Source organism: Lolium rigidum, chromosome 2 (assembly GCF_022539505.1).
Source record: "Lolium rigidum isolate FL_2022 chromosome 2, APGP_CSIRO_Lrig_0.1, whole genome shotgun sequence".
Classification (NCBI taxonomy): Eukaryota; Viridiplantae; Streptophyta; class Magnoliopsida; order Poales; family Poaceae; genus Lolium; species Lolium rigidum.
Window position 1 is genome coordinate 125,094,754 of NC_061509.1, and position 16,305 is coordinate 125,111,058.

A 16,305-nucleotide genomic window follows, 5' to 3' on the forward strand; every position below is an offset into this window, starting at 1 on the left:
ATCGGCTTGACGCATTCGTTCGGTCTTGGTTGGCCATTTTTTCTAGCCAAAACGATCAATTCTAGCTTTAATTGAAGCCATACTTTTAGACCATTCAAACCACATCATTAATGTCATGAATTACGCCTAATGTATTTTATTACACAGTGGGTATAGTATAGTACGAAATTAACTAAAAGAGCCATAAGAGGGCCTTGAGTAAGGATGGCAATTTTACCCACGGGTATGGGTATTCGCGGGTACCGTATCCGCATGGGCAGGGTATGGGTACACTTTCATGCCCATGGGTAGTACTCATACCCTAACCGCTAAGTCATGGGTAGAGCACGAGTATAGCTATGTACCCGCGGGTATACCCATACCCTGCCTGTTTATTGTCAATGTCTTACGTGACACGTCTACTTCTGTTTACTTATGAGTTACTATATGAGAATGATATTTTCATATTTTTTAATTGTTATGTACTAAACTACTTGTTATCGAGTTGAGATAGTTCATTTTTTTAATCGAATTTGTTATTGATAAATGTAAAATTGCGAGTGACTTGTGTATAATTTAACTACCCACCGGGTACCCAATGGGTACGGGTACCCGCCGGGTATGGGTATGGGTAAACTTTCATACCCATGGGCACGGGTATGGGTAGAAGTTTGTACCCATCGACTATACGGGTATGGGTATGGTATTGCTCTACCCTGCCCATTGCCATCCTTGGCCATGAGTATGAAAGGTAGAAGGAGGTTATAGTGCTCACGATGTAGACACGGGCGATCATGCGTCCAGAAAGCGGATTGTGGCTTGCTTTTTCTCGTACCATGAGCGATGGTCGGCATCCATGTTGCTCAAGTCTGGCGAGCATGATCCTGATCTCCTCCTCTTAACACTTGGCCTCGGCGTCAAGCCTTTACACCTCTATGGCCTCTTTGGTGAGGTTGATGTACATGGAAGCCGAGGCCTCCTTCTCCAACCATTTCTTCTTGTCCCGCTTGGCCATGGCAAGGCAAGGGCTATGCTTCGCGGGCGAGATCGGCCTTGGTGGATTTTTGCCCCCTAGGACAAGATGTAAGCGCATTCTGGCCAGGGGCATCATCTTCGTCATCGACGAGGACCGTAGCCATGCCATTCTTGAGGGCTTCCCTGTAGGCCATATAGCTAATTTTCCACTTGGGAGACTCCTTCAACCGGTTCCAATAATGAAGCATGTGGAAGCCCTCCTTTCATTTGGCCTTGAGAAACCGAGGCACCTCCAAATACAATTTTTTAGGATTTGACAAGATATATGTATTGATGTAACTTAATGTAACGATGTTGCTGCCCTTACCACTGCAGTAACGCATGTGCCGCTCTCCGGGTGGAGAAGAACATGCTCGATGGCGGCGCAGAACTTGTTACTCTTGCTTGATGTAGGCCCATCTTTTTTGATGGATCCCTCATTGCGATTGTTGATGATGTAATCTTGGCTAACCTTGCGCCAATATGCTTAGCCTCTTTGCTAGGTGCCATTTTCTGCGTATTGGCTAACGGCGAGCCAAGAGACGCAGAGCACTTCGTCCTCCTTGTCTGTTAAGCCTGAGGTCCTATGGCTCTCTCCCTTCTTCTTGCCAATGCCGACACTGGCGATGTTTGCATTAAAAAGGATCGGTACGCGGCCTCCATCGATGTTGGCATTGAAGTCCACACAAGCCCAAAAGGAGAAGCAGCCCACGTTGATCTCAGGTGCATAGAAGGCCACAACACTGCCTCCAATGCACACGCACAGGACGCGGAATCGTTAGAAAAAGGCCGATCATCGCGACGGGAAAGCAACTCACTCCGCACGTGACAAGTGGTGCGCTATGGTGCCAAAAAAATCATGAAAAGTGGTCTCCATGCTCGCACGTGTCGCAAGGGGAAGCAACGTGGGGATGAGGAAGGAGAGAGAAGACATGGGAAGGCGGAGTTGTCGCACATTTTCCATTTTTTTTCTAGATTCGCTTTTTCAAAATAAAATCTCTCGAGAATCGTAAGTCCAAATTACGAACCAGTTCCACTTTTCAGATCCTCGCATCAAGATCTTCAAAACGAGATCACATGTTGATAGGTTTCGGGATACTTATTTTCCGTACTTCCAATACTAGTATCATTGTACTCGTGGTGTATCTAATTGTACTCATGTTTCAACTGGTAAGTACTTCTATTTTAGTGTATTTGGTGCAATTTTTCCATTTACTCGGTAAATGTACTCGCTCATGTGCGCGACTGTATATGTACTTAGTCGTGTGCGCGACTGTACCAGCTCGTGTGCGCGACTGTACCAGCTCGTGTGCGTGACTGTATTTGTACTCGTCCGTGTGTTTAACAGTATGTTATGCGCAACTGTACTAACCATGGTGCCCGTTCGGGGCAAGTATGCAGGCGAGGCGATTTGCACAAAAATAACCCAAAAGTAAAAGAAAAGCACAGACTGACTGACATAGGCATCCCAAATGGGCCTGCCGAATATAGTACCCGGGGTTTATTGAAGGACCACTACCCGAAGAATAAGAAGACTCGAGAGCCCAAGATGTATTTAAGGAAAAGATAAAGTTGTAATAGGAAGTGTTATTTGTAATCTGGCGGGATGAGTTAGAAACCGTCCCGGACTCTGTAATCCTTGTATAGCACGAATCCCTCGGCTCCACCTATATAAAGGGGGGTCGAGGGACGAGAAGATCATCGAATCATTGTCCGCAAACCCTAGTTTTCATATTCGTCGAGTACTTTTCGACCTGAAACCTTCGAGATCTACTTGCCCTCTACTTCTAACTAAACCCTAGCCTACAATCCATAGGCATTGATAAGTTAATCCCTTGTCAATTGGCGCCGTCCGGTGGGAATTAGAGGCGTAAGGAGCTGATCTCGATGGCACGTTCAAGATCTTCAACATCATCAACCTGGAAGCAACACTATGGATCGAGGTAAACGGATCGCTCGCTGGTCTTGTTGATTTTGTTCCTCACCCACCCTCCCGTTTGGATGCATATGCGTATCTGGCGGAGCCCTTGGAGATGACGTTCGGAAGGTTCCACTTTCGCGTCGAGAAGGAAGGATCGTATCGTGTCGAAATTCCGATTTCGTCGGGATCATCGGCGGTCGATTCTGATTTTTCAAGCTATGCATCGTCAACTGAGTCAGAAGAAGAAACTTTGGCAACACGTTACGTCAGCATCAGAGCAAGAGAGAAACTCGCCAAAACCTTCAGCAACGCATCGTTTGAGTCATCCGCGGACTCATATATAAGCGATGGCTCAAGCGATGTCGACAGTTACGATTTCATCGACAAATCTCTCACAGTGGGCAAGGTCTTCATCAATCTCAACAATGATGTCACCGAACCCAACATAGATCTAAGTACAAAGTATCATCAGATTTATGCTATCGAAAATCAAGAGGAAACATCAGAGGCTTTCGACGAGTTGGGAAATCCTTTTGTCGATCCCTCAGATCTAAGGAGAGGTATGGGCACTAAATATGTCGGGCCCACACCACGCGTCGAATCCAACTTCCACGAGCAGCACGGGATAGAGCGGCAAAAGCCATAGATGGTTCGAGAACCAATGACGACAACAGCATACAGCTCAAGAACCGCAAGCTTACCAATATATGCTCGCACGAACCGCCTGAGAAATAGAAAAACAGAGCAGTGAGTTGAATAGGAGAAAGGAGGCAGCTTCTCGCATCCAAAGGGAGAAGGGCGAGATCTAAGTGAACAATCTAGAGTTTCGGGTGATAGCCACGGGGAGGCTCGGAACGAGAGGAAGATCAAAGTTACAACACATACCCGAAGTAAAGAGAGTTCTTAGTTCAAAACCTCGACATGTCTTTTATGTCGATAGACACAAGGGGAAATATTATCCCTAAGACACCGTAGCTGGGTATATGGCGACACAAGCTTACATCCTCGCATCCGAGGCCACCCCCAGGAGATCCAAGGGAGACATTATACAACATGGCATTGGCGGGGTTGTAGCTATGGGGACAGACGTTCGTAGCAACGCCTCCCGGAAGGAGCGGCAAGGCAAAATAGTCCACGACCTGCGGCAAGGCAACGGCGGCGGCTCCGGAAGGACCAAGTGGAGCAAGAGATACGAGGAGTACAAGCGAGGGTCGATAGAGCAAGGCAAAGCGTAAGGGATCATCGGCGGTCCCCGGAGCTTAATGATGAGGATATGTGCGGTCTACCGTGCTTCACGAGAAGAGTCCGAAAAACTCGAGTCCCCTCAGGATTCAAGTTACCCGATCACTTCAAAAAGTTCGACGGCCTGCAAGATCCGGAGGACTGGTTAATTGATTACCTCGAGACGGTGAAGTTAACTGGAGGAACTAGAGCAACAGCGATGCAAAGTATTCAAGTGCACTTAAGTGGAGCCGCACGATCTTGGATCAAGAAACTTCCGCCAGGATCCATCGACAGCTGGGAAAGTTTCGAGGACGTATTCGTCAAGAACTTCAGGTCCACATGCAAGAAGCCTGCGTCGTTAGAAGAGCTGAGGGCGTGTCGACAAAAGCCAGATGAGTCAATGAGAAAATACATCCAAAGATGGAACATCATAAAAAACTCGGCAGAAAATATATCTGACGAGAGAGCAATAGATGCGTTTGTCGCAGGAATCAGGCGTGGAGATTTTGTTGAGGACTTGGGAAGGACCAATCCAAAAACAAGTATCCGCGTTGATGGAGATAGCAAATAGATGGGCGGACGGAGAAGACGCTCGTCCACAATAAACGACACTGGGTCGCCAGAAGAGGACCGTGGTCGAAATTATCAGTCGAGGCGACGATTTCCTCGGCAGTATCCGAGTTATGACGCCCCAGGGCAAATTTCGGCAGGATTTCGGGCAAATACAGGAGGAAGCAACAGAGACGATTATCAGAGAAGCAATGAGCAGCGAAGCGATAATAGGGACGACTCCCACAACAGGCAAAATAGTGGGCCAAGGTTCCCAAGGCCTTTTGTGTCTCCCGAAGAAATGTTAAATGGACCGTGCCAGATGCATTTTTTCCTCGATAGCAATGGGAAAAGACAATCAGGACACCTGCAGAAAGATTGTCGAAATTTTCAAGCAATGTTCAGATGTGCAGAAAACGCTCACGCACGAGCAGCACAGAGAAACCCTCGGGAGCCTAGGAGCGAAGTTCATCTACCGCCACCTCCCGCGATTACAGAGGACAATCGACACCAGCTCAGAATAGCGGCAGCACCCGCACCACCACCCTATGTTGATCCTAACTCCAACGGAGCAGTGTCGATGATTCAGAAGGAAGGCCGTCCAATAGAGCTCAAAAAGTAATCTCACGACGGTGTTTATGGCAGAGAAAATGCCTCCACCAACGAGTTGAGTACCTTAATTGGTCAGGACAAGATATCAGCTTCACAATAGCAGATCATCCGCAACGAAGTTCCTCGACTCGAGGCAGTCAGCACTTATTCTGCCAGCGGTTATTGCGGGCTTTGATGTTTCCCGGGTATTCATAGACGGTGGCAGCAGCTTAAACCTTATGTATGCAGATACATTGAGGAAGATGAACATATCCTTAGCAAATCTGAAGCCAACAGACACAAGGTTCCACGGCATCACACCAGACAAACCAAGTTACCCACTGGGAAAGATCAACCTCGACGTTCAGTTTGGAACCCGAGAAAATTATAGAATCGAGAAGCTGGAGTTTGAAGTCGTGGATTTTCCATCACAGTACCACGCTTTGTTGGGACGACCAGCATATGCTAGATTTATGGCAGTACCACACTATACATACCTGTTATGGAGATTGCCTGGACCCAAGGGACCAATCACGGTCAAAGGAAGTTTTGCCTTAGCCGATAAGTGCGACAAGGATTTCCATCGGTTATCGAAACCTTCGGGATGCAAGCTTCGAATACTTGGCGTCGAAAAGCATGACCGATTACGACGTACTGCCGGACGTTGGAAGGCCAAACAAAGAATCAACTTTCAACACGAGAGAAAAATTCTAAGGAGGTGCAGATTCACCCGACGGATCCAAAAAAGACGACATCCATTGCAAACAACATGGATATCGCATAGGAAAGCGCGCTCGTCGAGTTCCTCCGTGAGAACTCGGAAAATCTTCGCATGGTGTCCAGCTGACATGCCAGGAGTACCCGGGGAACTTGCCGAGCACCACCTAAATTTGGATCCAACAGACGAAACCAATCGGACAACCTTTGCGGCGTTTTCGGAACCGAACCGCAAATCCATGCTATCGAAATAAATCGACTAGAGGAAGCTGGTTTTATCGTAGAGATATCTACGAAGCCACATGGGTAGCTAACCCAGTAATGGTGCCGAAGAAAACACGACGAGTCCTTCGCATGTGCGTCGACTTCACGTGTCTCAACAAACATTGCCCTAAGGATCACTTTCCCCTCCCAAGGATCGATCAAATCATCGACTCCACGGCAGGTTGTGAACGTCTTTCCTTTTTGGATGCGTACTCTGGCTATAACCAGATCAGATTAAAAGAAGATGATGAAGCCAAGACAGCGTTTATTACACCTTACGGCGTGTTTTGCTACAAGACAATGCCCTTCGGTCTAAAAAATGCGGGAGCTACATATCAGAGGATGATGCAGAAGTGTTTAGCAACACAGATCGGGAAAAACGTGCAAGTATACATCGATGATGTCGTCATAACATCAAAGAAGGGGACAACGCTGATCGAGGATCTCAAAGAAACTTTTGATAACCTCGACAAATTCTCGCCTCAAGCCGAACCCGACGAAGTGTTCTTTTGGCGTCCCGAGCAGGAGAACTTCGGGATTTCTAGTTTCAGCAAGAGGGATTGAAGCAAATCCCGACAAAATACAAGCCATAGTAACAATGAGGAAGCCAACGAAGTTGAAAGAAATACAGCAGCTAACTGGGCGAGTCGCAGCTTTAAGCAGATTCGTCGCCAGGTTAGGAGAAAAAGCGTTACCATTTTATGCGCTGATAAAACAAGGAGATAAATTCGAGTGGAACGAAGAAGACGATCGAGCTTTCGAGGATCTGAAGCGAAAAATATCGACACCACCAATCCTGGTGGCTCCAAAGGAAAAGGAACCTCTCCACTCGTATATCGCAGCCACACCCCAAGTGGTTAGCACGGTGTTAGTTGTCGAAAGAGAAGAAGAAGGGAAAATCCATGGAGTACAGCTGACCAGTATATTTCGTGAGCGAAGTCTTGTCGCCCTCAAAACAAAGGTACCCTCGTACTAAAAGCTAGCATATGGAGTGTTCACGACAACACGAAAATTGCGCCACTATTTTTCGTGCAGACACCCGATCAATAGTGGTCAATGAAGCTCCTTTGTCAAATATACCGAACAACCCGTAAGCTACTAGGTCGTGTCTCCCTTTGGGGAATAGAACTTTCCCTCGGGACATCACGTATGAAAAAGAAAAGCAATAAAGTCGCAAATACTACCGGACTTCATCGCAGAGTGGATGGAGTTGCAAAATACAGGACCCCAGTATTTATCGAGAACCTGGACTATGAACTTTGATGGGTCCAAGAGACTAGAAGGGGTCAGCGCAGGAGTAGTACTCATATCACCCGAAGGCGACAAGTTGAAGTACATCCTTCGGATGACGTTCCCTAACGCGTCTAACAATGAAGCAGAATATGAGGCTCTCATACACGGGATGAAGATGGCGAAAGACTCGCGGAGCAACTCGATTAAAAATCTTTGGCGATTCACGCTTGGTAGCTCAGACAAGTTATGAACCAATGTGACGCAATCAATGATAGCATGATGGCATACAAGGAGGTGTACAATGAGCTCGAGAAGTTGTTCGATGGATGCGAAGTAAATCATATCGCAGATTGAGCAACGCACGAAGCCGACGCTCCGGCAAACATCGGTCGCAGGTGCCTTGCAGTCCCACCAGGTGTATTTTGGGAAGAGATAACGTAGAGATCCACTGAGTCGACAAAATCAAAAAAGAAGGAGAAGAAACTCTCGGGTGCTACCAAGGAGAAGCAAGAGGAAGAAGAAGAAGAGCAAGACCTGGTCATGGTAATACAGATACCGTGGATGCAGCAGTATATATCATATATCCTCAAAAAAGAAATACCCGACGATCCAGTCGAGGCAAGGCGAGTAATACGACGCTCCAAAGCTTTCACAGTGGTTAAGGGAGAATTATATAAGAGAAGTATCTCAGGCGTCTTGCAAAGGTGCGTCACACTCAAGAAGGAAGAATAATTCGAAGGATGTACATGAAGGAATATGTGGCCACCACGCAAGTAGTCGAGCTATCGCAGCCAAGGTTTTTCGGGCAGGATTCTACTCGGTTAACAAGCAATTGAGGATGCTAAGGACATAGTACGAACTTGCGACGCGTGTCAAAGGTTTGCCGCAAAACCTCACTCTCCGAAGCAGAGCTAGCACCAATACCTTTGTCGTGGCCCTTTGCACAATGGGGACTCGATATGGTGGGCAAGTTACACAAATCATGGCCGGGAGGAAAGGAATACATGCTAGTAGCTGTCGACAAATTTACAAAGTGGATAGAAGCGAAGCCGATAAATTCACCAGATGGAGCATCTGCAGTAAAATTCATACAAGGCCTCGTCTTCAGGTTTGGAGTGCCCCACAAAGATCGTCACGTACAACGGCAAGCAACTTCACATCCAATGAATTCAAAGACTATTGCAAAGAGGTGGGTATCAAGCTGAACTTTGCGTCGCTTGCACATCCTCAAACCAATGGGCAAGTCGAGAAAGCCAATGGCATCATCTCGCAATGGCATCAAGAAACGTCCTGTTGGGACCTTTAGAAAAGCTCGACATACCCGGCCCGAAGAATTACCAAGTGTGCTGTGGAGCATCCGAACAACACCAAATACGGCGACACAAGAAACCCCGTTTTTTCGGTCCATGGCGCGGAGGCAGTACTTCCAATAGAAATAGAGCACGACTCCCCTAGAGTCACAGCATATGATGAAGAAGCTTCAAAGATAGCATTGGAAGACGATGTAGATGCACTCGACGAAGCTCGAGACGAAGTACTGTCTCGCGTAACCAAATATCAACAGGACTTGAAGAATTACCACAGTCGACGTCTGCGGCCAAGATCTTTTCAGGTGGGCGACCTAGTTCTTCGGCTCACGCAAAAAAGTCATGAAAAACTCGAGTCACCATGGCTTGGCCCTTACATCGTCACGGAAGTAATCGGAGGAGGAGCATACAGGATAAAGGACAAGAAGACAGGGGTGGAGGAGCCAAACCCCTGGAACGTGGCGCAACTCAGGCGGTTCTACGCCTAGAGTCGAAATATAGTCCTTGTAAAGCTTCAATGTACTGAAACGCCCGCGAGTTTTCAGACGCACTCTTTTCCTTTTTCGGGGCACCGAGTGGGACCGGAGAAGGTTTTTAATGAGGCGGGCTCGCGGTGCTGCAATATAATAAAAATAGTGGCCATATTACCTTTCTTTATCAACATGACCAAAGTCACTGCTCCGACGAATTCCAATATAGTTCGTCGACAAAAGAAAAACCTCACCTTGGTATTCAAATACCTCGTGAGTCAATAAAAATACAAAATAGTACTCAATAAAAGCCCGGGGGCTCATATTTGCTTCAAATATATAAATGCCTTGGTTCACAACCTCGCAACAATACAAATATAGTAAAGAGCCACCGAAACACTCGGGGGCTAGACAGACATAGAAATATAATGGTTGCTTTACAATATAGTCATGGATTACAAAGAAAAGATATCTACAAGAAGAAAATAACTAGTCTTGATTTAGTATGTCATCAAGAGTAACTCTGTCCTCCTCAGGAGCAGCACCAAGAAAATCGGCATAATGGCCATCGGCAAAAAAGTCGGCATCCATCCAAGACGGGTCCTCAATCATTTCTTCGGCTACAGGCGTAACCTTCGTGTTAATCCTGTCAACACCAACTCTCCGACGTTTTACCTTTTGGTGAACCTTCTCGACAACCTGGGTAAGGTCAAGCTTCGAGTGGCAGATCTGGAGCATGATAAGAGCAAATCTGGCACCAACTACCAGTTGTGCTTTGACAAAGTCATGGATCTCGCGAGCATCCTTGAACTTTTCCATCAATTCCGGAAGAGTTTTTGGTTGGACATTCGAGGAAACATGGAATTGTAAACCATGGATAAGGATTTGGTACAGAAGTGAAGGAAATCACGGGTTTGAGAGGTGCGATCTTGAAATCGGGTAATTTGGCGAGTCCTCTCTGGAGTAGCCCAAAACAAAGAACCATGGTCCAAGGAAAGATTAACAAGGAGGTTTGTCCTAGCATTTACCCTCTCTTCCTCGGCAGCAGCATCAATAAAGGCACCTATCAAAACAACGAAAGGAAAACCTCTAAGAGACAATAGCATGAAGATGAAAGATATTACAGGATGAGACAAACATACCCGACATATCTGCACTGGCTTCATTCATTAATTCAAGCATGAAATTTTCTCGAGTGACCGCCTTTTCAGCCTCGGAAGCAACAATCTCTTTAGCAGTAACAGCCTCGCGAGCTTGCTGCAGGGAAATTTTTTCGGCTTCAGAAGACTTACGAGATTGCTCCATCATTACAAGTGTTTGCTTCTTCGCATGCTGAAGTTGTTGTCGAAGCTCATCCAATTCTTGCGACAAGGTATCTTCGACAGGTGCAGCATCAGTAACAGTTCTCTTCGCGCGGGAAGAAGGCGAAACATTGGAAGGAGCGGAAGTTGGAGTATAGTTATCAAATATCAACTGAAATTTAAACAGGACAACATCAAATAACAGGCAAAGATAGAGTTCTTCATTAATCTCTTGGGAATAATTACAAGGGCATTACAGTGGAGCTAAGGAAATACGTGTCGCCAAATGACTACTTTGGCAACAAGAGCAAAGAAGCAAAAAGAAAAACAGAGGCATGCAACTAGACCTCCGGCCTTGACGAACTAGGAGTCGACGCTGGTTTAATCCCAAGATAGGCCAAGATCTTCTTCGTATTGGGCTTGGCTGCCTTCATCAGTGATCGCCATCTGGATTGCTCAATTTGCTCGGTGTCGCCAACCTTCATCCAGTCAATAGCCTGCCCACTGTCAGCAACCAACGCGACAGTGTTTTCAACAGCAACCTTCATATTTTCTTGGCGGACTTTCAGTCCAAGGTCCTCCGATGTATTGAACATCTTGGCGAGGTCAAGGAAAGCTGAAGGTTCCTCTTTCTTCGGGAAGAAATAAGGGAACAACGCCGACAAAACCGCACTGGCATTGGCCACGCCTTCACGAATTTCGCGCCCATGCAATTCCAAAAGAGAGAGCGCGTCAAGGAGAGGATCATTGACGGGATTCTCCAGATCATAATCCTGGTCTGTTTGGGCTGCCACGTGAGACAAAATGTTAGTCGACAATAAAGATACAGAAAATGCAACAAAATAGAAGAAATTGAGGATATTACTCAGCGTACGTCGACATTGCGACTTCAAACGCTTGATGATCCCTTGCTCACGTGCAGCCTGTGCAGATTTTTGCTCATGTAAGGCAGATTCAGTATCTTTGAGCCTTTGCTGCAATTCTTCGACACTAGCGGCCTTTGCTTTAGCATCATCAGCTTCAGCTCTAGCTTCGCTGGCGGCAAGCTCAGCTTTCTTACGAGCCGTCTCACTTTGCTCGAGTTTTCGAGCAAGTGTCTCGGCACGTTTGTTAGCTTCTGCAAGTTTTTCTGTTGAGAAAGGAAAAGAAAGAGAAGAAAGATCAAAAATAGCGACAAGCAGCAGGAGTAAAAAAACCAAGGAAAAACAGCAAGTATAAAAGTCGTTACCTTCGGCTCTGCTGGCATACTCGCGGTACCCAATAAATTGGGACCCGATGCGGATAAGATCCTTGATCATAGGCTGTCAAAGAAGAAGGAAAGAAGGGGAAAAACTTCGGCATTACAAAAAGTAAGGGTCCACAAAAGCAAAATAGAGGAAATATAGATCTCGATAAACTTACATCATCCAAGAGCTGCGATGAAGAGCTGCCCAATTGTGGAGGAGGCTCAACGATCATTTCAACCCTTGCCCTTTTTGGCGAAGGGACAAGGGGGCTTGACGGTGGAGTAGTGGTGACGACGTTTTGTTGAGGAGGCGATGTTTCATCTCCTTCAACTAGCGTGTCTGAAACAAGTACGCGTACGTGACGTGCTTGTCCGAGGAGCCACGTCGGTGGCTCGGTACTTCTTCTTCCTCATCACTGGTGAACAAAAAAGTCGACAGTATAAAAAGCAAGACAATATAAATATTTCGAGTACAAAAAAAAGGGGGGGAGAGATAAAGTTGACTTACGAGCTGATGAGGGATTCAACATAAGGATCATAAGCTAACTTCGGATGAGAAGGAACAACTTCTTCAGCCTTAGAAATGCCAGAATCCTCGGCATCAGTCCTTTTCCTTTTGTTCTTGGGAGAGACAGCAGGAGGAAGGGACTCAGTTGATTCGCTGGCCTCAGACTCAACTTCTTTCTCATGGGAAGCCGCAGATTTGTGAGAACCCGCGACTTCACTTTCAGGAACAGAAGAGCCCTGAGTATCGTCGGCAACGATGGTCATTTCTTCGACCTCTCCACCCTCAGGAAGAGGAGGAAGGGAAGTCATACTAGGATGGTTCTGAAAAAATAGAAACCAAAGGAAAAGTAAAGAGATGACAATACAATGAGATGCGAAAAAAGAGCGCAACAAGATAAAAATGCGGAAAGACAAAATACCTTGGGGAGTGGATTGGTGGAGCTGTATGGTTCCACGCGACAAGAAGAAGGAACCTGGATCTTTGCCCGAGCGAGAAAGTCTTCGAACCAACTTCTCCAAGTCCTTGGTGGAAAGGTCACCGGAGATTCGTTGGCGTCATTTTTACCGTAGTACGTCCAAAGGGGATTTTTGCGAGCCTGAAGAGGCTGCACTCTAATCCTAAGGAAGTAGGCAGTGATTTGAACACCAGATAGCTCCTTGCCTCGAGTATTTTGAAGCTGACGAATGCGAGATATGAGCGCCTCTGTCGCCTTTTTCTCTTCCTCAGAAGCTTCGGCATCCCAGGAGCGACGGCGCTGAATTTTGGCATTCCCGTCGAAGGGAATTATGTTGTGTTCAACGGAGTTGGCGCTTTCTTCGTGAATGTAAAGCCACCTCTTGCGCCATCCTTGGACAGAGTCAGGAAACTTGACGTCGAAATAATCGACGTCAGTACGAACACAGATAACAACGCCACCTATGTTATAAGTGACGTTGTGGGAGCCATTGCGGCGGATGCAGAAGATGCGTTTCCAAAGAGCCCAATTAGGAGCGACTCCAAGAAAGCATTCGCAAAGGGTGATAAAAATAGAAATGTGAAGGATGGAATTGGGGGTCAGATGATGCAGCTGAATCCCATAAACGAAAAGAAGGCCGCGGAGGAAATCATGAATTGGAGGCGAAAGGCCGCGGATCAGATGGTCAACAAAACTAACCCGGTACTCCATTGGAGGATTGGGATAGCTTTCTTCGCTAGGAAAGCGGATGGCGTCCTCTTTCTTCATAAGGCCGAGCCTCTTCAGCATGTTGGTATCTTGGTTGGAGATTTTCGATCTCTCCCACTCAAGATCCTCAGCGGCCATCTTGGATTCTGGAGTGCTGTGGCGAGTTAGGCGCACGCGCGGTGGCATCAACGGCAATGGGCGGAGCAATGTATGCGAGTGCGGAAAAATCAGAGAGACTTGGGCGCAGGGGAAGTTTTTGCGAAGAGGAACAGGTGAGCGGCGCAAGCGAGGGGATGAACGGAGGTTGAAGACAGGTTTATATAAGAATTGGGTGTCGCCGAAAGTCGTTGGATGAGGAAATCGTGTGGTGAGAATCGATCTTCTAGATACAAGGGCAAAAAAGTATTTTTACTGGGATAGGCGTTCCCGTACGTGCGCCAGAAAAAGCGGAGGACGTGTGTCCCCCACTTGCACGACGTGTCAACATGGTGGGAACGATGGACCCACAAAGCAGAAAAATTTCGACCATTGATAGAGTTGAAGAAAATTCGACAAGGGAAAATATGTCGACAAGGAAAAGGAGAATGGCGACAGGATAAGTTATTTGAATACATCGGAAGCCTTTGGTCAGAAACAAGTTTTTGCCCAAATGCTCGGGGGCTACTTTGATAGATAGTAAAATCTCGAGTATGACAATATAGAAAATGTTGAGCCTACAGTCAAGCACAAGTTCTTGGCTGTAGCCTCGGGGGCTACTCCCATCGGGAGCGCTGTTCGCGCACCCGAGAGATAAAAAATAAAAAAGAGGAAGAAGAAGAAGAGAAAAGAGTTCATATTGAGAGATAATGGCAATATAGCGATAAGGTGGACTAAAATGTTGAGCCTACAACCAAGCACAAGTTCTTGGCTGTAGCCTCGGGGGCTACTCCCATCGGGAACGCTGTTCGCGTGCCCGATGAAATTAACAAAAGAAAAATAGAACAGCAAGAGAGTATATTTCGAGTTATAATTAACTCTACATATACTCCCATCGGGAGAGCAATATAAGTCATATTTGACTCGATAAAATGTGCCATTCCAACAGCCGGAAAAGCACTCGACAATATATTCTCGAACGCCAAAGTTGCGATCAATTTCGAATGCCGCAAAATTGCGAAGGTAAGACCCCGGATCTATTCTCGTTGGGCGTGGCATCGCCGAAGACTGCGCTCTGCTACTTTTATCCGTATCAACGGATACGAAGAAAAATCCTAACGGACGCGTTAGGTACTCGATAAATTTGACTGGGACTCGACAGAATGGTAAGACCTTAAGCGGCACCTGTCGAAGTTTACACCAGTATCCCGAGATCATGTCCAGGGACGTGATTTTGAAGTAGGTTTTTGCGGATTGCCACTAGAGCAGTTAACTAGTACCTGATCCGTCAGATGAACTAGCCCCAACTACCAATATCCCTGTACAATATAGAATTTTATGAGAAGAAGTATGAAAGTTTGAGCTTTCGAGTAAAAATAAACAGTAGAGATTTTCCCTGATTCTATGATTCAAGCAAAATCTCGGGGGCTACTGACATAGGCATCCCAAATGGGCCTGCCGAATATAGTACCCGGGGTTTATTGAAGGACCACTACCCGAAGAATAAGAAGACTCGAGAGCCCAAGATGTATTTAAGGAAAAGATAAAGTTGTAATAGGAAGTGTTATTTGTAATCGGCGGGATGAGTTAGAAACCGTCCCGGACTCGTAATCCTTGTATAGCACGAATCCCTCGGCTCCACCTATATAAAGGGGGTCGAGGGACGAGAAGATCATCGAATCATTGTCCGCAAACCCTAGTTTTCATATTCGTCGAGTACTTTTCGACTGAAACCTTCGAGATCTACTTGCCCTCTACTTCTAACTAAACCCTAGCCTACAATCCATAGGCATTGATAAGTTAATCCCTTGTCACCGACCCTCCGGCGAAACTATTTCACCCATCTAACCCTTTTGTGTGGCGCCCCTCTCATGGGCGCCACACATGCCCATGCGGCGCCCGTGCTGCCGGCGCCACAAACCCATCCGATGTGGCCCGTCGACGCTGAGCTGGTTGATGACGCGTAAAGCACACGCCTGTTGGGAACCCCAAGTGGAAGGTGTGATGCGTACAGCAGCAAGTTTCCCTCAGTAAGAAACCAAGGTTTATCGAACCAGTAGGAGTCAAGAAGCACGTCGAAGGTTGATGGCGGCGGGATGTAGTGCGGCGCAACACCAGAGATTCCGGCACCAACGTGGAACCTGCACAACACAACCAAAGTACTTTGCCCCAACGAAACAGTGAGGTTGTCAATCTCACCGGCTTGCTGTTACAAAGGATTAGATGTATAGTGTGGATAATGATTGTTTGCAAGAACAGTAAAGAACAATAGCAGCAGATTTGTATTTCAGATGTAAAAGAATGGACCGGGGTCCACAGTTCACTAGAGGTGTCTCTCCCATAAGATAAAAGCATGTTGGGTGAACAAATTACAGTCGGGCAATTGACAAATAAAGAGGGCATAACAATGCACATACATGATATGATATGATGAATATTGTGACATTTAATTGGGCATTACGACAAAGTACATAGACCGCTATCCAGCATGCATCTATGCCTAAAAAGTCCACCTTCAGGTTATCATCCGAACCCCTTCCAGTATTAAGTTGCAAAACAACGGACAATTGCATTAAGTATGGTGCGTAATGTAATCAATAACTACATCCTCGGACATAGCATCAATGTTTTATCCCTAGTGGCAACAAGTACATCCATAACCTTAGAGGTTTCGTCACTCCCGCATTCACGGAGACATGAACCCA